The sequence below is a fragment of the Lonchura striata genome, chromosome 1 (genome assembly GCF_050655825.1).
Source record: "Lonchura striata isolate lonStrDom1 chromosome 1, ASM5065582v1, whole genome shotgun sequence".
Classification (NCBI taxonomy): domain Eukaryota; kingdom Metazoa; phylum Chordata; class Aves; order Passeriformes; family Estrildidae; genus Lonchura; species Lonchura striata.
The window spans coordinates 51,688,640-51,715,889 of NC_140703.1; the positions used below are offsets into that span (position 1 = coordinate 51,688,640).

General features: G+C 40.5%; 1 protein-coding gene across 19 annotated transcripts in view; it reads left to right on the plus strand.

The window, feature by feature from the left end:
- KLF12 (KLF transcription factor 12) overlaps window positions 1-27,250 on the plus strand; it is a 235,085-nt gene that overhangs the window by 18,860 nt on the left and 188,975 nt on the right. For 9 of the 19 annotated variants that reach the window (XM_085556264.1, XM_085556339.1, XM_021548073.3 and 6 more), the window contains exon 2: window positions 7,524-7,680. The exons of the other annotated variants lie outside the window; for them this stretch is intronic. The gene's annotated coding sequence lies outside the window, so the exon portion shown is untranslated. The remainder of the gene's footprint in view (window positions 1-7,523; window positions 7,681-27,250) is intronic. 19 annotated transcript variants of the gene reach the window in all.

The window sequence follows — 27,250 nt, forward strand, 5'->3', positions numbered from 1 at the left end:
CCCCTGAATTGGTAGTTGCAAAAACACTCCTGTAGAAACATCAAGGGAGCTTCATATATTCACTGTTTTTTCTGGCAGAATATTGATATTATTTTTAGTTTTAGAATCCTTGTTGTTTTTAGCATGTACAGGTAGATTTAGAAACAGTTATGTGATATTTATTTAGCTGTTGCTTGTGTAATACTGGAGGTGCAGGGCACCTCTTTTGTCTTTGTGGCTCTAAAGCAGCTCCAACCCAGCATCAGTGTCTGTCCTCAGATACATCAGCTCTTACTCTAGGTTATATTGACTTTTGTGAATAAGGTGATGAAAGAAGTGGGAGGTGACATTAGGCGCAGATAAATACCAATTCAAGTAGAAAGTAAGTATCTTTTTCTTGCTTGCCTTCAGCCTGTAACCTGTGTGAATCTCTGACCACCAGCCAGTTGTCTCACCAGATATGAGAGCTACGAGGTGTTAAAGCTTTCTGGATAGAGCACTTGCGTTACCTGTAGCCCGATTGTGAAAGAAAGGAGAGCTGTTTCTGCTAGAGGAAGATGGAGACTTCCATTTTCAGCTCCATTATAAGATGTTTTTCACGTTGAAGTTGAAATCACCATTTGAAGTGTTCAAGGCCAGGTTGGATGGGACTTTGAGCAACCTGATTTAGTGAAAAGTCCCTGCCCATGGCAGGGGGCTTTTGAACTAGTTGATCTTCAAAGACACTTACAATCTGAGCCATTCTGTGATTCTACATGAGAGGAGCTAGTGTGGAGGTAAGTTGGAGACGCCAAGTCCTTCAAATCAAAAAGGGCTGTTTCATGTCTTCCATTCTCTGTCTGTCACCAAGCTGTCATTGCTGACTGTGAGGTTTGAGCCAGTGGCAGATGGCTTCCTCTGAGAAGAGGAAGGGATGAGAAAGAAAAGTTACAGTAGAATTGGCAAAGCCCAAAGCCTAAAGAGTCATTCCTACTGACTGAAAGGATGTAATTATTCTGGATTTGTGTTTCAGATTTACTTAATCTGGGCTCAGATCTGTATGACTTGAAAATACATTCACCAAATAGCAATATACTGGACTGGGCACGGGTAAATAGCAAAGTTACTGGGAGAATGAAAGTTACTAGGTTTAAGGGAGAATGATTGAATTGTGAAATGGCAAGTTGAAATAGCCCAGTTTTAATGTACTGTTAAAAAAGCCAACACCAAATCTGAGATACTGCCAGACACCTCTTTAGTTAGCAAACTGCAGAAGCATGTCTGTGCTAAAAGGGAAATGTGTTTACTTGGCTAGCTTTTTTGAATTGAAACATTATAGGTGTTGTGAAATACTGTAGAATGTACAAATGAGCATGTTGTTCAGAAAATCACATTGCAACACATGGGGCAGTTCATATACTGTGGTGTTTGTACCTTACTTAGTCATGATGGTGGTCCCAAACTAATGAATCTTGAAATTTTTTGGACAGGACTTAAGAATCTACTCTTAATTGGAGTATTATGAGTATTTTTCTGTGTGTGATGGGGTGAGGTAGAGGTGGGAATGGAGATGAGGGAGGAGGAGCATTTGCTTCTTACCGAGTTAAAGTTGTTTTGTGTTTCTGAAATTAATCAGTAATTGAATTAAAGCAGGGAAGAGTTGGGGGATCAAGGTGGGCAATTTAGAGGGGAGGTGCTGGAGGACTAAAGTGGCTTTTGGTAAGGGGGCAGTGGGAGGTAGGGTGTTTCACACCATCTAGTCTCTTCCTAGTGAATCTGAGAACTGATTGGGTTCCCACTTGGTAACGGGCTGTTTAGGAAATGACAGATAATAACAGAACAAGGGCAGCAAGACCCAGATTCACTCACCAAATAGCATGGAATGAGGGAATAAGGTTGTGCTGCTCAGAAGTGATAAACTACTGGAAGTGCTGTGCTGAAAGCGCTAGGGTGCCATCTGCATTGGTGAACAAGGAATATTGAAATTATGCATTGGTGGGCTTTGTAATTCTCAGTTGAAGTGCCTGTGTTTCTGCAGGAGTACGTCCAGGTTGTTTGATTGTAAGAGCAGCTCTTTGTCCAGAATTGTGCACCTGCGCAGCATCTGTCTCTTTTCTGACTATGTCACTTTCCACGTATTAGCAGAAGCCTCATCCTTGCAGAGGACTGGAGAGGACACCTCTCTGAACCAGAGGTTCATCTCAACTGGAGCTGAGATACTCTACAAATACACAAAGATTGTGGCATAGGGAAAAAAGTGTTAACATTGGATTTACTGAAAGTTTAAAGAATGAAGTTTTCACTGTTTACACAGGAGATAGAAGAGTATCTATTCAGGGAAATAAACCACTTCATGTCAAAATCTAAAATAGCCACTGAGGGATTTTTTTTTTAAACAACTGTGCTTTTGAAAAGTCAAGTTTTTTTAATTTGCAAGCAGCAGGGACATTGCACAGCGTAGTTTCACTTTGAGTTCTGTCACTAGCAGCTTTTTGCTTGAGTTGTTACTTTGGTGTGTCCTGTATGTCACTATAGCTAAACTGAAATATTCCTATAGTTTCATTATAATGTTTGGATTTCCAGTAACGAAAAATCCTGTAGTTTGTAGATACTCTGGGGCCTTCTTTTCTTCTTTTCATAGATACTTAAGCTAACTTTCCTTCATGCAGATTTTCGTATTTTATAATTTTGGTTGGGCTTCAAGTTAAAAAAAAGGTTAATTTTTTTTCCTTTTTAATACTTGACAATTTGAGCTGCCACTTGCTTCCTTTTCATGATAAAAGCACAGCAGATAAATAGAGGCCTCCATTCACATGCAGGTGATAGCAAAGGAATTAAATACAGACTGCTGCATTGTCTACTTTCATTTCCCTGTCTAAGAAAATAGCTTACTTCTTTGGGAAAATACAGGAACTCAGCCCTGTTCATCTTGTTGAAGCATAATACATAGAAGAAACTATTAATTCAAGCTTGCGCTTTTATTCTTCATAGCACTTAAAAGTTCCGCCAGTCTTGTTGCCAGCTGTTCCCCCTTAATTAATCTCTGTGTGTATAATTTCCTTTTCCCCTTTTTTTGTGGTGTTGTTACGCTGTCCTTTATTTCTGGGCCTTGAAATCTAAGCAGGTAATCAGGCAACAGCCTTCTCTAAATCCACTTCCCAGTGGCTAACTTCTCTAGCTGATGTAGTAGTGTACAGAGGAAGAAAAGACTGGGGAGTGTGGGGGTGTAGGCAAGGGCTTTCCCTTTCAATTCCTGGTACAGATTGTCTGTGTGAATCTGGAAATGGTATCAGTGTTCATTTTTCTCTTATTTAAATGTTGGTGATAATACCTGAGGGAGGTGAGTGGTGTTGTAAAGCTTCTAGGACTGGGGGTTGTATTAGATTGGATTGAGACAGTCTGCGGCAGACAAGAGGTGCAGAGTTTCAGTGTATTTACTGAAGGAATAAAATTATCCTGAAAATTTACCCATAGGGTAAATAGTAGGTATCTGCAGTTGGGTACTGAAAAAGTGCATCTGCTTTTGAAACAGAACAGATTCTGGTGTTGGTCTTCATATTGAGACTTTGAAAAATGGGAGGGTTGTATATATTTATAAATAAGCATAGGATGTTAATGACAAGCATTCTTTATAGATGGCTCTCCTTAAAAGTTCTTGCATGAGTAAATGGAGAGAGTTGTTATCCTTCCACATTTGAGAGATACTGAGATGCAACCAAAGAAATTATTACCTTTGCATCATTTGCCTTTGTGTTCACAGACATAAAACTTGGTTTAATATCAACAGAAAGGAGATAGTAACTACTACCCTTTTCTCAAGAAGTTTTGTTGTAATTTTCATCAGTACAGATTGTGAACGGTATGAGATGTTTTTCACATTGTGTCACTTTAAAGGTTTACAGATTTTACCGGGATAATGGCTTCAGACAGATGAAACATGATTCAGGTTTTAACTCTTGCAAATTGTAACATAGCAGTGTAAAGGAGGTGAAATCTTGGAGAGTCTGGCTTTGGATGATATGAGATTTCTTTCAGTGTTTGTACTAGAATGAAGGTTGCAAAAACAATTCTGATTTTTCTCTTCAGATACCAACTATATGAACACATAACCCTATCTCTGTGTTTAGTGTCTCGGAACCCTCTTAAACTGAAATCAGAAAAGTTTTAAAACTATTTCTTCTGTTTTCATATTGAATTATATCAGAGTTACAGCACATCCAAATGGATTATTCAATATTTCAGGAAGTGTATGAATACTATAATCAACCTGTTTGCCAAGATCTTTTGTGCAGGATTTTTTTGTAATTAAATCAGTACTCAAAGCACACTTCAGTTTTGCTACCAGTAGTGCCTGATCAGAAGGCCATGAAGAATAACAGAGAGTGGGTGGTCCCCTTGGAAGAGAAGCTGATCTCCTCATTTGGGTCTGTCCAAAGACTCAGTGACTGCAAATTGTGTAATTTGCTTTGAGAGCACAAAAGCTATTCAGTTATGTTAATCAGTGGTTCTGCAGCATCACAGAGTTGAGCTGTGCTTTTCTTGTTCTGTCTGAGGATTTTATCTATAAATGTATCATATATGTTCCATTTTCAAATAATTTATTTGTAGATCATAGGTCAGGATCCTCTTACGATAAGCATTCTACAAAGGAATTTTTAAGAATCTTTAGAATAAGACAGGGAGTAGATGGACACAAGCAGGCACACAGCAGGGAGCCATGAGGTGAAACTGATCACAAAAAAAAAAAAAAGCCACAAACAAGTCAAGTGAAAAAATAACCCAGGTCTTAGCACATCAGCATCATGCTGAAAGTTTGAATGTGGACAAACCCTACTTAGGACTACAAAACACACTGTAGTGTTTGTGTATGTATATATATATATATATATATATATATATATATATATATATATATATATATATATAGACACTTACACATATAGTGTAAAGATGGTCTTTCCTGTGTGTTTCAGCCATTTTTCATTTGATTGTTGCTGTGTTGTATGTCAACTGCCTTATTCTTTTTTGAGTGTTTGTCATTTCAGTACAACTGGTGCTTGTGCAGCAAAAGAGCTTGTTTATAGCAGCGATGGTTCACTGCTCTCACTGTCTCTTCCCTCTTCTTGACCTCCTCTTACTCTTCCTCTCTACTTAGAAAGCAGCTCCTTCCATCAAATCTACCCGAAATGAATCAAAATTACTTTTCCCTTAGCTTTTAAAACCATTTGCAGCCCTTTATGGTTGGGGTGGTTGGTTGGTTTGGTTACCCCCACCCCCCCAGTCCTGCTGTGTCTTGTCCTTGTTGTTGCCATTCATTGTTGTTCCTCCTATTTTACCTAATTGGCTGACATTCAGGCCAGTTCAGAGCAAAGGATACATGCATTCTCATCTGTCATATTTGCTCAGAATTTTTATTTATCAAGGAGACAACTTTGTCCCTTACTGTGTGTTGAGTATCTTCTGTTCTGTGTCTTTACTGTGCCTGCTTTTAGAGATTTTGAGTCCTCCTGGATACAGACTTAAGAAGTTGGGCTTCATGATGGGTTCTCAAAAATGCTCCCCCACTCCAGCAACCTGTTAACCCAAACTCACCTGTAAAAGTTGAAAGACTGACTTAAGACTGCCAGAGTCTGGTGAGGGGAGACAGGAGGCACAGAGTTAAGGGCTTTGCTGCCACTGAAAGTGGAGTGCATCTCTGCTGGTGGCAGCTGCTTTGCTCTTTGCACACCTTTCACTTTGATGATCTAGACTGCTCTGTGCATGGGGAGGGTGCTTGCAGGCAGGACTGGTCCTGCTGGGTTTGCAGCCCTGTGCACAGGAAAAGAGGGTTTTGGGTGGAAAAGAGGGTTACCAGTTCAGCACTGCTGTGTGAGCTGTGAGAGTAAGAAAGGTGAAATGTGATGCTGTGTGGTGAGCAACTTTGCTGAAAAAAAGAAAGGAGGGTGTAAAATATGATGCTGTGAGAGTAAGAAAGGTGAAATGTGATGCTGTGTGGTCAGCAACTTTGATGAAAAAAAGAAAGAGCGTGTAAAATACAATGCTAATAGTTTAATGGCTGCTGGGAGATTTTTGGAGAAGTCTGGGAAGTTTATGACAGTTGTTGATAATATCATGCAAATCCTTATGCTTAACAAAGCTTTAATCAGCTATCAAGTGACACTAGCTACTGACATGGTGCTTAACTCTTACACCATAACATGTATAGCTGAACAAGAAATGTAAATATGAGGTTGCTTCATGTCATTTCTGGCTGAAAATGCCATCAGAGAAGGAGTGCTTGTCTTTTTTTTTTTTTTTCTTGGTGCATTACTGCATGTAGAGAGATCTTCAGGCAAGTGTGACTTGCCAGTGGTTCCTCAGCCGAGGCATGTTCTGTGGTGTGCTGTAGTGGTTTGGTCCCTGTGGTTCTGTGGTGTTGGGGCTCTGTGTGCGGGAGCTCCCGGCATCCTGTGGGACGGCCTTTGCACGGCCAGACTTCAAAGCTCACTCCTTCATCTCGGATTCATGCAGCAGCCGGGGCACTGACATGGAATCCTGCTGTGTTGGAAGTGGAAAAGAAAGTCGGTTGTGGACTGTTTTTAGAGAAAACTTTACAGACAAAGAATTTCCACTAGGAGCCCAGAACAGGATCTGGTACTTCCATGCATCTTTGTGGGAGGGAGTGGTTGGAGAGAGGAAGCAGCATTGGGCATACCAAGGCCAGCATGTGTTTTTCAGGGATCACTTACATTTTCACCGATGATAATTCTTGTTTTCAAATACATGACTTAAACATGGGGATAAATAAATTCCTAATATATCATGTATGGTTTCAGATAAAAAAGATTCTGGAGTAGGTGAGGCTCTGCTGCATCTCTGATTCTCACCTCCAGTTTTCTTTGTCATTAAGTTGCCCTACCCATGTGTGTAACTTCAGTTGAAATTAGAAACTTGGATAAGTTCAAGTCAGACTTTGCCAGATTATGACCTCCACTGTCTGGAGCATGAGCAGGCTGTGCCAGATAGATTCTTACTTGTCAGTTATGTCTGCTCAGCAGTAAGAAATGTAGCAAGGTACTAAAGAGTTTTTAATGCTCACTTTGAACAAGTTGATAAAACATGATGGAAATAAGCCAGAGATTAATTGAGTGCAGTTTGTTAATAGTACTGCAGCAATTCATGTAGTTTGAGTGGTGCCCATCAGCCTGGTTCCTCCCTTTGCGTTCCTCTTTATAGCTTCCATCATCATCAGACTTCATTGTCCTTGAGTTTTTGGCAGCATTCTGTTTTGATCAGTCAGAGCCAAATCCCCCAGTTACTCCTCTGCAGAAACTCTGCAGAAGTGTGCTGGTTGTGGTGGGTGTCCCTCACCGTGCTCTGTGCTATTAAACATTGGAAGAGATGTTAAGTGCCATGTGCCAGGAGCGTATCTACCTCTTAGGTGCTTACTTAATTTTGACTTGAAGAATGAGCCTTGGATATAAGTACTAAAAATCTTTCCACTAGTGGTTCTTGATCTGTGTCTTCATCCCTCTCTTTGTCCCCCAAGAAATTAAAATTCTATGTGTTTTGTATGCTTTCTCTAGGTTATCTTCTTCCAAGTGCCCAGTAGTTCTGTCACCTTGCAGACTGAGGGGGTGAAAGTTGAGGAGGCTGATACAGAAAATATTGAGTAACAAAAGCTGAAGAGGGTGCAATAGTTTTGATGTTTGATGTATCTCCACAACGAGGCCTGAGTAAAAGGTAAAGTTTCTTGGAAACTTGATTTACATAATGTGCAAAGGATGGTTATCAGATCAGTCAGGCAGTGAGGTGAGCGTGCATGTGTAAATTTTCTCATTAGTCACTCTTTCCTTTCCTTTTACTCTGAATTCCTGTCCTTCTGTTCTATAATTTAGTGGTGCTCTTAAAAAATCAAAACAAATTACTTGCTTTTTTCTTCTTTTTTTCCTCTGAATTTCTTCCCCACTTGTGATCTACGTCTTTGCAAATCAGATTTATTCCCACATTCCCCTGACTCACTGGTAAGTATATTCAGTATTGTCTGGGGAAGAGACACGAAATTGTTGTCTTCCTCTCTTCCCTCTGAGAAGTTTATTTGGCACGTTAATGAATTTCCTATATTCCCAAGAGCAGCTCATAAAGGGGAGATTTCTTCTCCCAAGGGCAGTGAATGTGAAGTGATTGCCAGAGCATTGTTCTTCTAAATAGCTTATTTTTTTCTCTGTCTGGACCCTCCCCCCACAACTATTTTTAGAGTACTGATTATGTGATAATTTGTGTTTAGGCTTCCTTGAAGTACCCAGTAGGTTAATGCAGACTCACCTGTGGGTTTGGTATTCATTGAAACTCAGATGAAAAATATAATTCAGGTTTTCCAGGGGAGTTCAGGGATCCCTTAGCCCATCTATTCCACTGTGCAATGTCACCAGTATTCAGCTGGGCTGTTTGAGGTGGCAAGGAGAAGATGGATCACCATGGTGAAGTGGCTGGATCGGTACTCACAGTTCACATGTAAGCAGGAGTGTCCAGCAGCACGGCTGCTCTGGCACAGAGCTTTGGGATGACTGGAATGCACAGCTGTAGGAGGAGGTGAGCCAGCAGCTTCTCCTGAGGGTGATGTTTCTGGACTTTGTCACACAGAGCACTGTGTCCTGCGCTTGAGAATGAGACCCCCCTGAGATTAATTTTCACCTCCCCCCAGCTCCTTCAAAGCTGATGTACATGTTTTGTGTTCCTCAGAGTATGGGCTTGGCCATTCTGGCCTGCCTGCCTTGCTGCCTCTCTGAGGAACTTTTTCCCCTCTCCTGCACTCTTACTCAGTGCAGCTGGATTGTGTCCTGGCTGCAGCTTCTGCCTCTCTTCCCTGCTGTGAAAGGCTTGTGAACCTTGCTGTTGACCTCTCTCCTTTGCTAGAAGGTTTCTGCATCTCCAGCACAGTCTCTGCGTCTTGGGAAGAAGTGTTGCTTGCTTTCCCTGGCCAGTAGCTCAAGTAGTCACTGGCCCAGTTGCAGTGTTGTGCAAGGATTTAATAATTTGTGCCGATGAGCCCTTGCAGAAGCCCATGGGCCTGATAGGTGTGACATGACTCCTTAGTGGACAGTTACCAGCAACTTTCCAGTGTTCTTTTAGTAATGTTTTCTAGGTTTCGTAAAAGGTTTACTTCACCTTGGGCTTGCAGTGGTCCTGTGCTACGAGGCTGGAGACAATTGAGCAGTTCTGTTATGTTCTGAGCTCTGGTCATCCTGCCTCTGAGGGGCTCGCACCTACAATAACCTGCCAAGTAATTGCTGTTGAAAATTCGACCGATACTGTTGGGCTGTCAGCTGGGATTAATTTCTTTTGAAGTACAATACTCTCAGAAGTATTTACAGCAATGGCACAATCTGTGAGAGTGTTCACAGAAGTCAGCTAACAGTTGTACAGAAGACTGCTCTCGCAAGCTAGCCCTAAAGCATTAGGGTAAACAATGGTTGTTTTATTAAAAGAAGAAGTGTCTCCTTAGGAGTGCCTTCTTGCAAAGGGCTCTCTTTAGTAGAGGTAAAGTGAAGACCTGTGCAGCCAGGAGATAGGTGACCAGGACACCCTGCCTTGCTGCTGTCATGGTGACTTTCTGGCATGAATGTCACAGCTGCTCTTAAAAACAGTGCCTTACCCAGTTCCTTCCTATTTCAACGTTTCTCATAGCCAATTTTTCTACTCAAACCATTCATATTTTAGTTTATTTCTGGACATAAATCATGTGTTAAAATTTCAAAAAGCTTCTTGGTCACCTTGACTTTGAATGAGAATAGGCTTCAAGATGTAGCAGCTTCAGCAATGTTTCTGAAGCATCTGAAGTGGAAAGATGAGTGGGAAAATTACCTAGGTGGTAGTGAAGTAGTTAGCATAGATTTTTCATATCTACTCAGTTCAAACATTTTTGCATTACAATACTTCCTATAGTATTGACACCCATGACTGCTGCCAGTGCATCATGACCACACCTGGGCTTGGGTTAATATCTTACAGGGGCAACTCACATCTTTGATAATCTGATCCTGAGAAGATGTAGAGTGGTCATGGGCCAAAAAAAAAATCATGTTGACCATGCTACCTCACCTGTAAACACAATTTGAGGTTGCTCCTCTGCACCTTGAGGTGCACAAGGGAGATACTGAAGTCTCCTGAAACACTGCTCTGCAAACTTGGGTGGTTGAGGTAGATGCAGCTGTGGCAGCATTGCTCTTCAGGCTCTGTCTGGAGGCAGAGCTGTGAAGTTGTGATGCGTTACAAGCACTTGCACTCTGCATCTGTTTGTGCATTGAAATGTAAAACATTGATTGTAAAATATTGCCCACTCATTTACAATCTTGTTGGGGCAAAGCTTACCACAAATGTCCGTATGGTGAACTTGCTGATTTGCGTTTAAGAAAGTGTACTGAATTCAGATAATCTTCTGGATTATTTTGTACTGTTTAGCAGGCTGAACATCTATCTCCTCCCACTTCTGGAAGCACTGGAGGTATTTTGAGTGCTTTTACTCTTGCACACTTTTCTGAACTGTCCTGTTTTGGTGTGCTCCTCTAGCTCTTTACATCTTTCTTCTCAGCTTCTCCAGAGTACCCATAATTTACAGCAAAATAGCAGAAGTGCGAAATTTGGGCTTGCTTGTCAGTTTTGGGGTTGTCCCCAGGTTTTCTGGACAGAAATGTTTTTGCTCTGAAGTGATGCAAAGAACTAAATCAGCAACACTGGGAGCATTTCTGTAGCTCATTGCTTTGCTATAAAATTCCTCGTGTTATAGAGATTATCTCTGCAGTCATAACTTTTAGGTTGTCTTAGTTTTCAAACAGAAGATTAATTTTTGTAGAACCAGATTACACTGGTGAAGTTTTCTTACTCTCCCGGAGAAGGTGAATGTGTGAATTTTTCAGATTATGTATTCAAAGAGAAATATTTTATTTTTTTCCCATGTAGTCAAAATGAAAGTACATTCAGACCTGGGGAACAGGAAATAATACACTATCCTTTTCTTCCCAGAACAGTACTGCTGCCTCTGCCAATGGGCCTCTCTGAGAGAGCCAGTGAAGTTGTCAAGCCCGTCTGTTTTCATCCACTGACACAGGGCACCAAGGCAGCTGGAGGTGCAGACATACAACAAGCTAGGGTGGGAGGGTGGGGTTTATTTTTCCTTCCTTTGCTCCCTGAGCAGCAGAAATTTTTTCTTGCTCACTGACAGCATCACCGTTGTCAAGATTTTGGTAGATGGAGTGATCTGAAGGGGATGGAAACTTCTCAGCTAGAAGTGTTGAAAGGGCACCTCAACATATGTCATCTTAAGAAGCTGGTCTCAGCCTTACATGCATTTGTTTCAGTGTCAATCTGGTGTTACTAACCGGGTTGCTGGGGGTACATGAAACATCCACTGTAGGGGCTGCAGGCAGAATCCTTAATTTAAACAGCAGAATGGTTTGTTTTTTGTTTTTTTTTTATGAAGTAAAGGTCAGAAATGCTAAGGCTGCTATTAGCTGACTCAATCCTGGAAGAGATAAGAAAAGTGGTAATACCAGAAGTAGGACACACATAATTTATAATTTATCAGTGTATAGGAAAGCATATTTAATGTCCTGCTGTGCAATAAATGTATCTGCTATAGGATCACCAAACAGCGATAAGATGCTCTGCTTGTTCTTTTAAATAATCTTTTTTTTCACCTAGTTAAAAAGAAATTACTTTTGTTCTTTATTGTCCAATTGATCTAAGAGCTTTATTTCCTGTGCTTGTATCTGCTGGGTTAGAAGAATGAATGATGAAAAGGAGCCTACCTTGAGGATTACATATTTGCTGCTACAGCATATATAAAGGTATACCATGAAGTTCATATTGCGGGCAATTAGTGAAAACTTTTCTTTCAGAAACATGAAAATGTGATTAACTGAAGGCAGCCTGAAGGAGCATGCTGGCAGCCTCTCGGCTGGCTTGGGGAAGAGGCAGGCTGTTCTGGAGGTAGGCACAGAAGTGCTATCTCACTGCAGTGTAGTTAATGGAACTAGACAGAGTTGTGGCATGACTGCGTTCGGGGGTCACGGCGGTGAGGGATGCCATGATTCAACCTGATGTAGCAAGGGAGCCTTGGCAGGGAGCCGCTGTGTTTGTAAGGAGCGGAGTAACCACAACTGCCAGCGGCCTTGAAAGATTCCGCTGTGGCTTTCGCTATGAATAGCAGGCACGGCTGCTGAAAGCTCGGGTTAAAAAAAAAAGTAGATACCAGTGGGAGACACCGTGTGAAGGAGACATGAGTTCTGTCTCCCAATAACAATAAAAATTTGTGGTTCTGCACCTGTCCTGGTTGTTGTAAGACAGAAGAGGATTGAAGATCACATAATATTAAAACACCAATTATACTGATGTGTGAGAGGAGTGTGGACAGAGGAGAGCCACCATAGTTCTGGTTTGTTTCAGTAGATGTGGAAAAGATGAGCTCCTTACAGTCTGCTGCTCACTACTGGTTTAAAAGACCTCTCCTATCAGTGGTTTTATTCTGTTGCAGAGATCAGATGGGTTTGTTTTTATTTTAAAATGCTTTCTGAAAATGATCGGCTAATTAGCCCAACTGTAGAAATGTCTTAATCATATGCCACACAAATGCATCTCACTTGTAGTTTGACTTGGAATTTAGACCAAAACTGTTAAACAAACTCTAAGTACTGCAGTAGTTTTTATTCTGTACAAGGGATGTGCTTTTCTGTCTTAAGGGAAGGGAAATCTCTGGATTTAACCTAAGTTAAGGCTGACTCTATCCCAATGTGTTTTGCAGTGTAGGTAGATGATATTTAAGCATAAAGTATCAGATGTGAACTTTCTAGTCTGTGGCTGCGATAACAAATGAAGCATAAGAGCCAGGATTTTTGGCTGATGTGTTGTGAAACAAAATGTCAGTCAGTTTTGCTTTCTCAATGTAAATTACGTTAAAATGGTTTAAATTGCCAAAGACAAATTGAGAATTTTGGGCCAAGCTTTTCCACTGCAAATCTGTTTCTCTACCATGAAGGAGGCATGGATTTTGCTTTTAACCTGCTATATAAGAGGTGATATAAATCAACTTTTAAAATAAGTTTGCTTTCTTTGTTGGCTTTTCATTCTGCAGCCTATTAATCTCTTTTCTCTTTCAAGTCTTGGATGTCTTTCTCTGGTGTCACTGTGGGTGCTTAAAAGGGTGCTGACCCTTTGTGGTACCAGGTTCAATCCTGACTTTAGTTTCTTCTGTGTCAGTATGGACTTCTATGAGATTCCTCCTATTTTGTAGCTCTGAGCTGGGCTTGCCTTGATCCTTGTAGGACTGGGTATCTAGTTGCCAAAACTCAGTGCCTTGCGCTGCTTCTTCTGTGCCTGGGGCATCTTTCCTGGCTTTGCTTGCCCCTTCCAGGGAGTCAGGACAAGGGCAGCCTGTCCCTGCCACCCTTTGCTAACCTGCCACAAGGTTATTTGTGATGAATTGCATAAGCACAGTGCATGAAATTGGTGCAGAGGGGAAGGGGTGGGGGGTGTGGAGGGAAAGTTGCTACATATTTGTAGTTGTGTTCTTTATTGGTGCTTCTTGGTGTTCTGCGTCAGAGGGAAATTTGACAAAATGTAGTTATTTTTTAACTTTACTGATGTTACCTGCTTCTTCAGGAGTCAGGAAAAAGAAAACTTGAGCTTGGTTTGGTCACTGCTGGCTTTGAATTGCTAGTATGGAGTGTGTGTTGGGTATATGAGGAACCCTCCAGCTGGGAAGAGAGGAACCAAGAGATGGGATCTGACTGGCCTACACCTTATTTTGTAACTGATTAAAGTATTTTTCTTGGTACTTTGCTCTTGCCCAGCATTCACAAATAGCATGCAGTTATGGGTAGTCTAGATTCCTGATAACTTGGTTGAATGTAGTGGTATTGTCATAAAATGTCTTGTTAGGTTGCAGAGGTGATGATGGTAGTCCCCTGTCTTGTGATGTCTTTGTAGAAAATGTGAAATTTCCTTATACAGGTTGTTTACATGGCTTTTTGTTTGACTTACTGTGTAGTAAATCTCTGGGGAGCAGCATGTGCAAGAGTCCCTTTCTCTTCCTCTCTGATACCTCTACTCTTGTGATGAGAAAAATTACTCAAACCAGAGTCCTTACCACATTGAGACTGTTATTAACAAGACATTTTCTATGGGAGCTTTAGACTTGATGAATTTGCCCAGATCACTGTTTACTGTGGAGCACAGTGCAAACCGCTCATGCCTGGATGTCTTCTGAAGAGTGGGGATCATTGTAATTTGTGTGCTAAGAAATGAATTTTGCAGCTGGCTTGGGTTTTGCATTTGGATTTTGGTGAGCAGTTCCTGGCTGCTTTCTTGTGTTTGTAAATTTACCAGACTTGGGAAATGCCTAAAACTATGTAGAGGGTTTTTTTTGGTGGTGGTTTTATTTATTTTTTTTTTTTTTTTTTGGTGGTCTTTTTTTTTATTATTATTCCCTTTTGTTCCCCTGTGATGCAGATCTGAAGCTGCTGGGTTGGAAAACTTCAATATTGCAGAACAATGTAAATACATAGGGGGCTGTGATGCCATTAAATCTATTACAACAAATTAGTCTTGTAAAGTCTGCATGGAAGAACTAAAGGTCAAAGCACTGTTTTGCATTGACTTGCAAACTTTCTGAAAGCTACAAGAGTCTTAGATTTTTTTGATAATATGCTTCCAACCTTAAAGACTAGCTTTTAAAGTAATAGCAAGCATAAAAACTAACCACTTTAGGACCTCTCCAGTTGGATACATAAGCTCTGAGAAGACCAGCCTCCTCTGAAAATCCTGGCTGATTTTGCAGGTTTTGTTTAATTTTTTAATGTTCTTGGTGTTTGGGTTTTTGTATGTAGACTCTAGAGTTAGCAAGGTTGAGACCATAGGGCTTGCAGCAGCCTGAGAGAGCCTTGTGAGTGAGTCAGGGATGCATTGGAAATGGGACACCCTTTCTCTTTCATTCCCACGTCTGTTCCCAGCACCTGGGTTTTGGTGGAGCACTTCATCTGGTGAAGGAAGCCTGGGTTTACTTTCTTATTGCTGTGGTGCAGGTCAAGGGATGTGTAAATGAATACAAAGACCTGAGATTGTTTATATGAGGGCAGATGAGAAACCAGCAGGCCTAGAGGACTGATGTGTTTGAGAGATGGGGGAGTGCAAGTGGGGGAAGTGGGAATGGTGGTGAGGAGGGACAGGTATAATACATGGTGTGGGGGTCTTGCTCCCCATCACATTATCCTCCAGTGGGAAGGAAGGGGTTTAGTCCCTGTGTGCTGCTGGCCTGGCTGGAGCAAGTGGCTGCTGCCTGTCAGAGCATGAGCCAGTGGTCTTCAGTAGCAGATACCCACAAGAGGGGTTTTTTTCCTCCTAAGTGAAATTTGTCAGGTTCTGTGATAAACTTCTGGTTCTGGCTGCTCCCACCTACCTGTCTAGAGCTTTCCATTTAGGTATTTAGCTTCAAAAGACATGGAAAAGTATTTGGGTTGAGCCTCAGAGATCTGAAACTTAAAAATGGCCTGGTAGACCAAGATTTGATTTTTGGAAGTTCAAAGTGACTTCTCTGACTTTACCCGAAGTCTAACTGCAGAGATGTACTACATCTTAAGAGCCTATGCATGGATGAGAAAGGTACAATTCATTTGCCAAATCAATGAGCAGGTAGTCTGATGACAGAAATGCCAGTAGGGGAAACCCTGGCAAGTAAGCATTATGATTCAAGAGTTTCCCAGCACAGATGTTTAAGTGAAATGTGAGTTTCTTTTTTAGGGGGGAGGAGAGGAAGAAGGGAAGACCTTTGAAGATGTTTTCGTGGTGATGGTGCAAGTCATGATTGAATAGAATTAATTCAGTTGTGGACATGGTTACATTTTTGCCTCTTCTGTGCTTCAAAATTGGGCAGAAAGCTGTAATCTTTGTCTTTTTCAAACCAAATTCTGCTTTCCAGGCACACTGTAAGTGTGGGAATTCTAATTCTGAATGGTAGGAGCTTCCTGCTGAAGTGGCTGCAAGAGACTTAGGATGGCAATGCTTGCATGACTCCAGAGTTCTCCAGGGTTAGAGTGTCTATTTTAACACCCAGCCATTAGTCATATTACCCACTTTCATTTTTGAGTGTCTGAAGAGAAAAACTTTGTATTTCTTGGTGACTGTAAATATCTCCTTGTGTTTGGGTCTGATGCAGTAACCAGTTAACAGTTGTGTCATTTTAAAATTACCTACAGTGCCTGAAAGATGAAACAAAGCTTGAATGACCTTCTCAGGTGTTGCCTGGAAGTTGTTACCAAATACATTGCAGTTCTGTGTTCCTCTTTGGGGTTGTTTCCTGTTTGAATGTGGTGGGGTTACAGCAAGAGACTTATGTACTTTTTTGTCCATTTCTAAATCTCAAAGAGTGGGAACTTTGGGTTCTTTTGATAACGGCAAGAACACAGGAGGGTGGCAGAGCGAGCATTCCTTGTGCAGAATATGGAAAGCAGTTTTGAAGCTTGGAGCTACATTTCCAGATACTTAAGTTGTAATTGCCTTACAGTATTAAGGAAGAAAAAAGGGAAGCTGCTTTTATGGTGAGAGGTGATTGAAATGAAATGAGCATGTTTGGGATCTATAACTTATGACAGTTAGAAAACCTTGAAAAACTTGATCTTCCCTAATACAATCCTTGTTTCATTTAGAAGTCATTTAGAAGATTGAAGATGCACATAGTGTGTGTTAATTTTTTTACAGCAAGATATGTTGGATAAAGTAAGTTGTAGCTTGTCTTTTCTCCTTTTTGACTTTTCTCAGTTTCTTGCTACAGACCATCTATTTCTTTAATGATGCTTAGACTCACCTAGATCTTGCTGCTCCATCCATCTTCCCTGATGCCATTATGAAATCATCCATGTTCTCATGACTAAGGATAAACAAATGTGCAGATGCATGTGAGGGGCAAAAAGAATGAAAAAACTCCAAATCCCCCAAAAGACTGCAGTACATGTGTGGTTTTTCCCAGGAGAGATTTGATAGACTAAGCCCAAGATGACATCTGTTAATTACGATTCTTTGCATTCTTTTAGAAGATGCTCAGACCCTGTAGAGTTATGGACCTGAATTAATGCTGTTTGTTTAAATATACTTGTGCCTTTTACATTTTGCTTTCTTTATGGTTAGCGGACTTGAGATTGTTCTATAACTGCCTGATTTTTTCCTGCCTGAGGCAAACATTTTAAATGTACTAACAATGTATGAAACCCTTTTTGAAACTCTCACATTTTTTTCTTATTTAGAACTAGTCATACACCAAAAAAAATACCAGTATGTTGTAAGAGAGGCTTTCCTTTTAGTACATTGATCTCTGCAGTTATGAAACCCCTTACAGGATAATAATCTAAAATTTCTGTTACAAAGATTTGTCTTCTTAATGCCAAAGCATTTCCTGGATTTGGTTTTTACCTGGTATTTCAAGACCACTGGCATTTTTGATTTCAAAGTAGCTCAGTTTTCAGCTGGCAGAAGTCTGAAGCTGTATTTTTGATTCCAGACAAGAAGCTGGAAGGCTAGCAATGCATTCTTCCTTCTGTGACAGGCTTCCTATTGAAATCTGCTGAACTGCTCAGCTTTCTTGCACTTCACTATGTGCGTTAGTAATTGGAAATTATTACTTTGGTAATTTAAATAAATTTGGAGATCATTGCATGAAGATGATCTCATGCAGAGTTGAGATCTTTCTTATATAAATACATAATTTATATAAATTACATATATTTAATGCCTTATATTTAAAGGTAAATATCTTAGCAATAAATGACACTATATAGAAAAGAAGGGGTTTTAATCTTTAAAATTCAAAATTATTGAGAGCAGCGTACCATTTGTTCTTGATATATGTTATGCTTTGGCTTTCAGAATTCAACATAGGTTAGTTGTGATTCTTTTTCTCAGCTATTATTGGGGGACATGATAAATATTTCAGAGGTGGGAGGTGATGATTAAGAACTGGAAAATAAGGGAGAGTGGTTCAAAGAAGCAGCGAGAGCCAAGCAGACTAAAGGGAACCATAAAATATTTAACAAATACTGATATAGTAATATTAAGGAACTCTATGTCTTATGTCAGCAGCATGAATTCTTTTTAAAAGGGATTTGATGTGGTTGCAATACCTTGAAATTACCAGATTTAGATTTGTTTTTCCTAACTATGTGCTGGAGGCCATCTCTACATGAGCAGGTGTTGTGCAGCAGCAGGTGTAAAAGAGAGGAGCAGTTGTTATTGCAAGCCCTTATTGCCTTGTTGGGGTTTGGAGTACATTTTTGTGCTGCTGGAGAGGGGCTTCTGGTTTAGCTTCCTCCAGAAGCAACCTGGTTTACAGGTATTGTGGTTCTCCTGGGAACTGGGGTGAGCTGGTAGTCCGGGCCCACCTGCTGGTACAGAAGTGATCTCTGTTGGAAGGTATCTCCTGAGATGGACGCATCTGCAGGGAAAGTTCTCTTGAGTGTATTTGAAACTTAGGGGTCACCAAACTGATTAGGATGGTTTGGCATTTAGAGCTTACATGCAGTGAAACTCAACTGCTTGAAGATTAGTAAAAAATTGCTCCTTTTGCTGTAGAGTTTGTGGTCCTGTGATAAGACTCTTGTTACCACTTGTTTTGATGAAAGATTTCTTGCATGCTAAATTTTCTGAAGTTTAGAGCAGACCCAAATTTACCTAAAAAAGCTTCTTCCCCTTCTCAGAAAGGTAAGAGGGCTCGCTTCATGTATTTACTCTGAACTTGGTTTGCGGAAGGATTGTTTCTTTTGTAGCATCTTTATTTGGCTTGAATATTCCTCAGGGCACATGGATGAATCATTTATCTCTGCACAGGTTGAGACACTTCAGTTTTTTAATGAACAGTGTGGCAGAACTTGTGCTGTGTTTTTTTCCTTGGGAATTGCTGCTGCATAGGAGATCAACCAAATAGGATGTAGCTATACAAAAACAATTTGCCCCTTGCCTTGCCTTGTACTGGAGGATGTCTCTGGTGGTCACAGTGCAACGTGCCATGTGCATGCTGTTCATTTAAGATGTAACCTTACAGAGGACCATTCCCCCATGTCCCCTCACCTCGGGTCTCTGTCCCTTTTGGCACCTGGAGGCAGTTTCATTCTTTACTATTCCCATATCTTCTACAAGGAGAATGTGTTGCCTTATAGCAAATGGATAACTGGAGCTTTAGTTGTGTTTTATAATTTGTCTATCTTGCTTAATGTGTCATAATCATTTCGACTTTCTTGCCCATCTGATAAATGAGCTGTAGGATTGTATAATTGTTGGCTTACACCATAATTGATGTTTTATTTGTGCCTTGGACCGAAGGGCAAGGGAAAGGCAATAACAGTCATGAAGGGTTTAAAATAATTGGACTTAAGTCAAATCCCCAAAAAGTTAATACTCGGAGAATATTGGAATAGGAGTATGTTTGAGGAGTTCAAATGCATAGACTTCCAGCATGGCTAATTACACCAAATTTCCCTTAAAACACCTTAAAATTCAGTTAACTATTACATGCAAATTACTGGGTTTTTTGTGCTGCGTGCAGTTTTTTGTAGCACGAGAGAGATTGCCCAAGTGATGCCTCTCACATCTGCAAGTCTTAGTTCAGGTCAAAAGTGAAATAAACCATACGTGTTCAGAGCAGACGTGCATATATCACAAATGCTGCACAGACTGGCCTGGTCTGAGAGTTGAGTTCCTTTTTTCTGTAGGAAGGATTCATGCAAAAATCCAAGTGTTTCATAAGTGGTACAAATTTAGCCTCAATTGTTACGAATTTTTAATTTTGGGGATTTGGATTAATCTCAAAATGATTCTTATTGGAAAATTTCAGTCAAACTCTTTTACTTAAAAAAAAATTAAATGTATGTTACAATCTTGAAGTTGTATAGCCACAGGATTTGAAGGACTTGCATTGTCTGGCATTTTTCCAGCTAGTCCAGCTGTCTTTGGAGGAACTGAGTAGGTTGGCAAAGTGTGGTGTGAGCTCCTTTGTTAAATGCGTCAGAGAGTAACAGGCAGTAACTGTGGTGAGGGCTTTATTGTATGAGTACTTTCTGTCTTTTCATCTGGATCTCCTAAAATTCTCTTTCCTTCCAAGGCTTCCCTTTTTCCTGAGGATGTTCAGACAAGCCTGGAGTTACTACTCTGCTGTCTTCTCAGAAGCTGCTGGGAGAGCAGCATAAGATTCTGTTGCATTTTTCTCTGGTGTCTGTGCTGCCCTGAGATGCCTTTCAAAAATATGTGACACAGCTTTATCCTGAGGGTGTTCAGCTACAGGAATGGTCTCTGAGCATCCTCCTGGAAAGCAGGAGCAGCTTTCTCATCTTTCAGTTGTAATGTGTGAGGGATAGGATTTCTGAGACTTGTTAAGACCACTGGTGAGTGTGGGACTTGGGCTCTCAGGTGGTTATTTGACATGGCTTACTTGGAAGTATGGATGAACAAATACAAAGATTAAAGCAAGCAGTGAGCTGCACGTATGGACACTTCAGCAAACACAGACAAGAAAAATCAATTTTTCACAAATGAAAGAGGAGGGAAAAAATCAATAGGGAAAGGACTGTTATTTTCAATTTAAAGCCAGAGGACTTAGGGTTTGAGCTCAGAGTTTATGCATTCCTGTTCTCATTCACATGTTGCATGGCTCTTTTATTGGGAGAACTGTAGACTATGTTGTATAGAGATCATTAAATATAAATGGTTGAAAAAATGTGAAATGCTCCCCATCCTTATTTATTTACTTGTCTGCCTGCAGACACTTCTCCCACTGTAGTTAACTCTTGTGGATGCTACTTCCCTGTATGGAGTATTGGAGTGCATTGAGATTTCTGTGCTGTGAAGTCCACCAGCCTTTTCCTCATACATGTTTTGACAATATTTAAAGCACACAAATCAGACTGTAGTTATTGATCTGTGTTTGTTTTTTTTCAACAGACTGTGATTCCATCTGTCTACCTGATGGTGTGTGAGTGCCCCACAAAAACATGACCAATATTTTAAGTTGAAATACAGAACTCGACTTTGCAGTATGATCTGCATGAGGTCTGGTAAATACAGCATGAGTGGACAGAACAAGGTGGAATGCAAAGGACCCTCTTGTCTCGTCTTGGTGCAGCCTCCTGTAATGGCAGGGCAGAGTGCCAGTTTTTGATGTTAAAAACAGAAGCAAACCAGTATTTTTGGCTGATTCCTGATTGCTAGATTCCACATTGCCAAATGCATGTCTATGATCAGTAACAGTGTGAGAGCCATGCTACCTTGTAAATCCCCTTGTCCGGGAAGTAGTAGGCAAAAGTATGAAATGATTCTTCTGACTCTTTCTTTACTAAAGCTCTGCCTGATTGGAAGCTGGTTCTTGCTAGGTTTTGGCTCCACTGGCAACTCAAGAAAGCAAGCAGAAGTGATCATTAGGAAGGTGCTGCCAAATTCATGAGTGATCTGCAGAACCACACATCTGTCTTTCTCTTTTATCGATGGTAATTACTTTTTCTAGAATGTATTTTTTAACTTAATTGGGATTATTTCTTTGCTGTGTATGACTCTACCTATTTCAATGCAGAAGTCTTGGGAGAAGCACCCTCACCCACAAAAGGCTTAGAGATTCTGTAAAGGTGGGTGGAAGGAATGTCTGTTCTGGCTTGTATCAGCTAATTTCTTTGCTAAAGCAGTTTACTGCTTGAGTGCAAGAATATCAAGAACAGTTTTGCTGAGGAATGTGTATGTACTCATTCATGAAAACGTATAGCATGTGTAGATGGATAAGAAATACATCCATAAGGGAAGGTGACCTAAGCTTGTTTCATTTGACACCTGGTGGAGGTACTGTGCTCAGGTAAATGTGTAGCCAGCACAGTGCTGTGGGCAAGAGAGAGCTAAAAAGCCCTTCTAGATCTTGTGTGGACTATGAAAACCTCCAGAGATTCCTGTTCCAGTGCAAATTACATGTAGTGAGAATCTAGGACACCTTGGGTCTCCATCTGATTACTTTGATTAGATGCCTGACATTTGGGGGAAACATTATGATGGCAAAAAATAATGTAAAAGGTAGGAATTTTCAAATTGAATGAGGCAACTAAATGTGACTCTGGCTTGAAGTGGGGGGTGTCTGAGATGCGCTTAAAAATGCCTCTTAAGCTAATACAGAAGGACTTTCAAACTAAACCATAAGAAGCATACAGATGGCAGACTAGCTGCCATGTAAGAATGTGAGACTACATTCCTGTATTCTAGGAGATCCTTGGAAAACCTGATACCCCAACCTCACCCCATCGTAAGTTGCTACATACTCAAGTGTTTAGGGTATTTGAGTATGTTATTGTTCCTTAACAGGAAATACTGGGTCTGAAGAGAGCATACCCACTGGCTGGGACGGATATGCCTGAGCCCTCTGGCACATTGTGTCACTGTGTGGAGAGTGGTGGGAAAGCACAGCTCAGTCCTGTGTTACTCTCTCTCCCTTCCTTGGCAGTTTCTTGTGTAGCTTTTTGTCTCTGCAACTTCCGATGTGAAGTGAACCTGCTGCATCAAAAGAGGGAGAGTTGTTGCAGGAAGAATCCTTGGCAAGGGTTGTGAGGAAAGGTGGTGTTACCGTTCTGAATCTTTTTTTGGCTGGAACTGAATGAAGATATGAGAGACAAAATGGGGTAAAAAGAGCATAATTTATGTTGGAAAATAGCTTTAAGATCATTGAGTCCAATTGTTACTCTTCATGAATACTCAGACTAACATTTGTAGGGAATTCTTATAATTATTATGTGAATGCGTCTAGTGGGAAAACTGACAAAGAAGCTGGAAGAAAACAAGATATTTACTACCTGGAGAGCAAAAAATACAGAAGTGTGCTGGACCCAGAGTGCTGCTCCACTTTTAGGTGAGGTTAATGGCAGAGGGAATAAAACCAGCCCAAGTCTTTAAAAGCAAACCTCAGCTTTAATTGGCTACTATCAGGTAGGGGTTGGAAAAAGTAGAAACTTCTGTAGGATAGTACAGAGCTCTTTTGTTGTGGGATTTTTTTCCTTTCCACAGAGGTTGCTGTAGTAGCCAGCAACTGAAAGTACTTCAGAGAAATTGTTCTTCAAGTAAAGCAGCAACCTGTGGAGGGAGGACTCACATGCTCCTGCAGAGCTGGAGCTTGAGTACAGTAGATGTTATTTGCTCTTAGTGTCTTGCTACTGGTTTGCTAAAACCCAGAATTACCAGAAATACTGGTATAATGAAAGTATTCCTACCATTCTTATCACCATTTTGTTATGCATGTGGAAATTGCCAGATATGTGTATTGTAGGAGCACAAACATTACAGCTGTGTAACTTGATAGTTGCATTTTTCTGAATTTTTTGTCTTCTTGTTTCTTTGAAAGCCTTTTTTAGCTGTTTCTGTATCTGGCTCATCTTCATACTAGTGTCTTATATTTGTCTGATGGTTCCTTTTTATGGTTCACTCACTTCACCTTTTTGTGTCTCATTTCATTCTAGTCTTTTGCTCATGAGTATGCATATGCAAGATGCTCTTGCTATTTAAAAACTTGTAAAATCAATACATGCAGCTTGTCTCAATGACTTCATTTTACTTTCTGATACTGGTTAACTCACTCAATTTTCTTATCCAACAATTTGTATATAAGCAGAAGCAGGAAAAAAACCCACTACACTTAATAAAAAAACAGCAACTGAATGGACTTTTTTTTCATCAGAGGAATATTCTGAAACTTCTTAATGTACTTTAAGATTTTCCATACTGAAAGAGTGATTGAAGTGTACACCATTTCTTTTGTATTTTTCTTTCCATCTCTTAGCCTTTTTTTCTTCCTTTCGACCATCATTTTTTACATTGCATATTCTGTTCTTGTCCTCATGTTTATCCATCTGGTGCTCTTTTCCCTTCCTTTGTCTGTCATTTTTCTTATCAGAGAGGAGGTTATATTGGTGCTGTTCTTCTTGTCCCTAAAGGTAGCTGCTCCTGCTTGCCCTCTCCCTCTCTTTGTTTTTCTGTGTTAGTAAAAGACTTGGAGGACACTCCTCTGCTCTTGTGCAGCTGTGTTCTTTGTTGCATGTCTGATGTGCTTGGTCTGTTCATCTTGTTCCTTCAGGGTAAAAGTTCATGAGTGCCTAAATTCTATTGAAAAATCAGCATATGCTTATGTATTGATGAAACTACAGCCCCAGTGGCTGTTTTAGGAGCTTCAGAGAAGAATCTTTTCTAATTACAGAGCAAGGCAACTTGGTATCCACCAGAGAGGGTCATCCAAGGTGTACATGAGGCTGGACCTCAGTGGAGGATTTAGCAACTTTCTTCAGTGAATATCCAAATTAATAAAATGGCATAGGGAAGGTGGCTCTGCCTTTGCTGCACGATTGTTTGTGCTGTTTCATGCTTCTCAGTGGCTTCTGGAAGAGGGAATCTCTTGTTCCTGGCTGGGAAAAGCTGAGCGTGGGTTTTGACCCACCTGATGCAAGAGGAGCAGCTTAGTCTGCTCTGCTGCTTGTGATGGGTGTGTAGAGTGGTGCTGACCCCCTGTTGCTGCTGCTCTGTTTTAGCCTAGAAGAATGGAACGTTGTCAGCTCTTCTCAAGTGAATAATGTTTGTTCTTTGGTTGTGGGAACCATGGAACTGGTAACTTGTGCAGAGGATTTGGGTACTGTTTGGTGCAGTAGCAGTTTGCTAATTCTGGTCAGCTCTTTAAAAGTGGGTGAAGGTTTTGATCCTTCTGTGAAGTGCCTCTCTCTTCCCACAAACAAAATCCCAATCACGGGTTTTGGCTGCCAGAGCTTGAGGACTGGGATACCTGTGAGTTTGGAGCTGCAGTAGGGGATGTGTGGACACTGCTGTGTACTCAATCATCTGTTTGTAGGTGCCAAATAATTCCACAAAATGAGGCAATTCCTTTAGCTTTGCCTTCTAAGCATCACAGTTTATGGGATCTTTGTTTGTGGTTTTGATACTAGAAGGTAGTTGAGATTATGAATAGGTAGCTGGTAGTGAAAAATCTTTGGGACAAAGTCAAAATGAAACAGTTTGATCTCTTGTTTGAAGGATACTTCATTGCAAGAAATCATACAAAAGAAAGAAAAAAGCTTTTAAAATGAAGGCTGAGATAAGCACTATCAGTGAAAGGACTTTAAAAATGCTGCAGCTTGCAGTCATAAAGATAGGACATGTATGGAAGCAATTGTAGATAATGGCTTACCTTGAACTGTCCATTTCTTTTTATATTAGCCTTGTTATCATAAAAGTTTTTGATAATTTTAAGTAGCTGAAACCCCATATTTCTTTTATCATCTCAAGTTAAATATGTCTGCTGGAATTCCTGTCTTCAGGGAGTGATAAGTCTCAGCTGTAAATATGTGTTCTGAGCAGAAACTTAGCATAGGATAACTCATACCATCTACCTGTAGAAAACAAATTAACAGGACTGGAGAAGATCCATTGTACTGTACTGCAAGGAAGTCCTCTGTGTAATGAAGGATTGATGTATTGTCCAGAAAAGGAAGCTACTGGACTGGATGTGAGGGGAGTTAAGGTGTTGCTCAGTAATACCGTTAGCTTTGAATTACCTTGGAAAGATCAGATTTCTTAAAGAAAAAGAAAAAAGAAAATGAATATGTTGCTTGTAGAGACTATACCAAACTATTCCTAGATGTATGTAGAAGTATGTGTTCTACACTGGCTTAGCAGTTGGATCAGGAATACTGTTTCTCTTTCGCTGACCCTACCAGCAAATCTTGGAGGTTTCATTCTAATTTTATTTTCTTTTCCTCAATAAATAAACATGTAATTTCAACACAACACAACTTCTGTGCTGCCTGCTGTCAGAGGCCATGCATGTATAGATTTGAATGTTTGCTTGTATGGAAACCAGCTCCTGAAAGTCATCACAGTATATTCTGCCTGGTTTCTGATTGCCTGGTCTTTGTTAAAGTGCCTGTTGGCATTGTATCTGACGGATAAATATCACTTGTGGGTTAATTCAGTTTACTATCAAAGTACTACAAAGTAAAGAGAGTGTTCTAAGAAGTAAAAATACTCCTGTGGCCCCTTTATATACTCTTTTTTTTTTTTTTTTAAAGAGTTCTTTTTATGTTTCACTTACTGTTTTGGGAGTACAGTTACATTAAAGATCGATCCCAGTGAAGTTTAATGAGAAAATGTATAGAGATCTCTGACAACAGTAGATGAATCCTGAGACAATTTCAGAATTACAGGAAGAATGAAATGATTGCAGAGCCGGAGAACATCATTCTGCCAGGTCTTGCTGATGAATTCTTTACATCTCCGTCTTTATACACCAATCTAATGTGTTGTCTTACATGGTTTTTAAAATTCATACCACTAATGAAGAATGTAAAAAGTTCTGGGAAGTTTTTCAGTTCTGCAGTAGCAGCAGCTTGCCTGTTCTCCCATTTGTCCACCAGTTATGGTTTTGATGAGACTTTAAGCAAACCTTGCACCTTGCTGTGCCAGAAGCAGTGGTCTCCATCTGCGCTTCTGCTGCTATGCATACTCCCTTCTGTGTGTTGGTTCCAGCAGTGATTTCGCCTCTGGGCAAGCAGAGTTCACTAATCTGGCTGAAAACTAATTATTTTTAAAAGTCAATCATAGATTTGTCTGTTTGGTGACCTTAGTTCTCCAAAGCATTCAGTTCAACATCAGAGGTGGGGAACCTCTCGTGAACCAAGAGTCAGTGATGTCAGCTGAGAGTGGGGGCGGGGGTGGGAAAGAAGGAGCTAGTGGCAGCATTGCTTTTAGATGTGTCCCTCTGTTTTGATGAATTGTGCCCTCACCAAGAGCATGACTGTCTTCTGATAGAGTTGCTGCTCTGTTTTACAACTGAAGTAGCTATGGCCGGGGTGGACAAAGGTAGTACAGCATGAAGAATGTTGCTGGAGTTGGACTTGTACTTGGTCTGGTACCTCACACAATTGAGGCAGTGTTTTTATGTGTGGATAAAGGAAACAGTAGGCCCGTAGCATTACTGATACGTTATCTTGAAAGACAAGTTACAAATTTCTGATACTAAAATTTTGAACTGACCTATGTGGGATTTTTCTCCTGCCCTGGTTTATATTTATGTGGTTGTAATAATTGTCATAAGTGCTTTATTTCCTCTGATTTTCAGTGAGAGCTAATATGTAAAACTGTATTTGCCATACTTCCCTTAATAATTGTATTACTCACCAATATAGTAATTAGCTTAAATCACCTGTGTTTTCCTCTTCAAAATCCATGAGGGTGAAACTGGCATTGTGTTTCATGAATAGTAATATGACAGTAAATG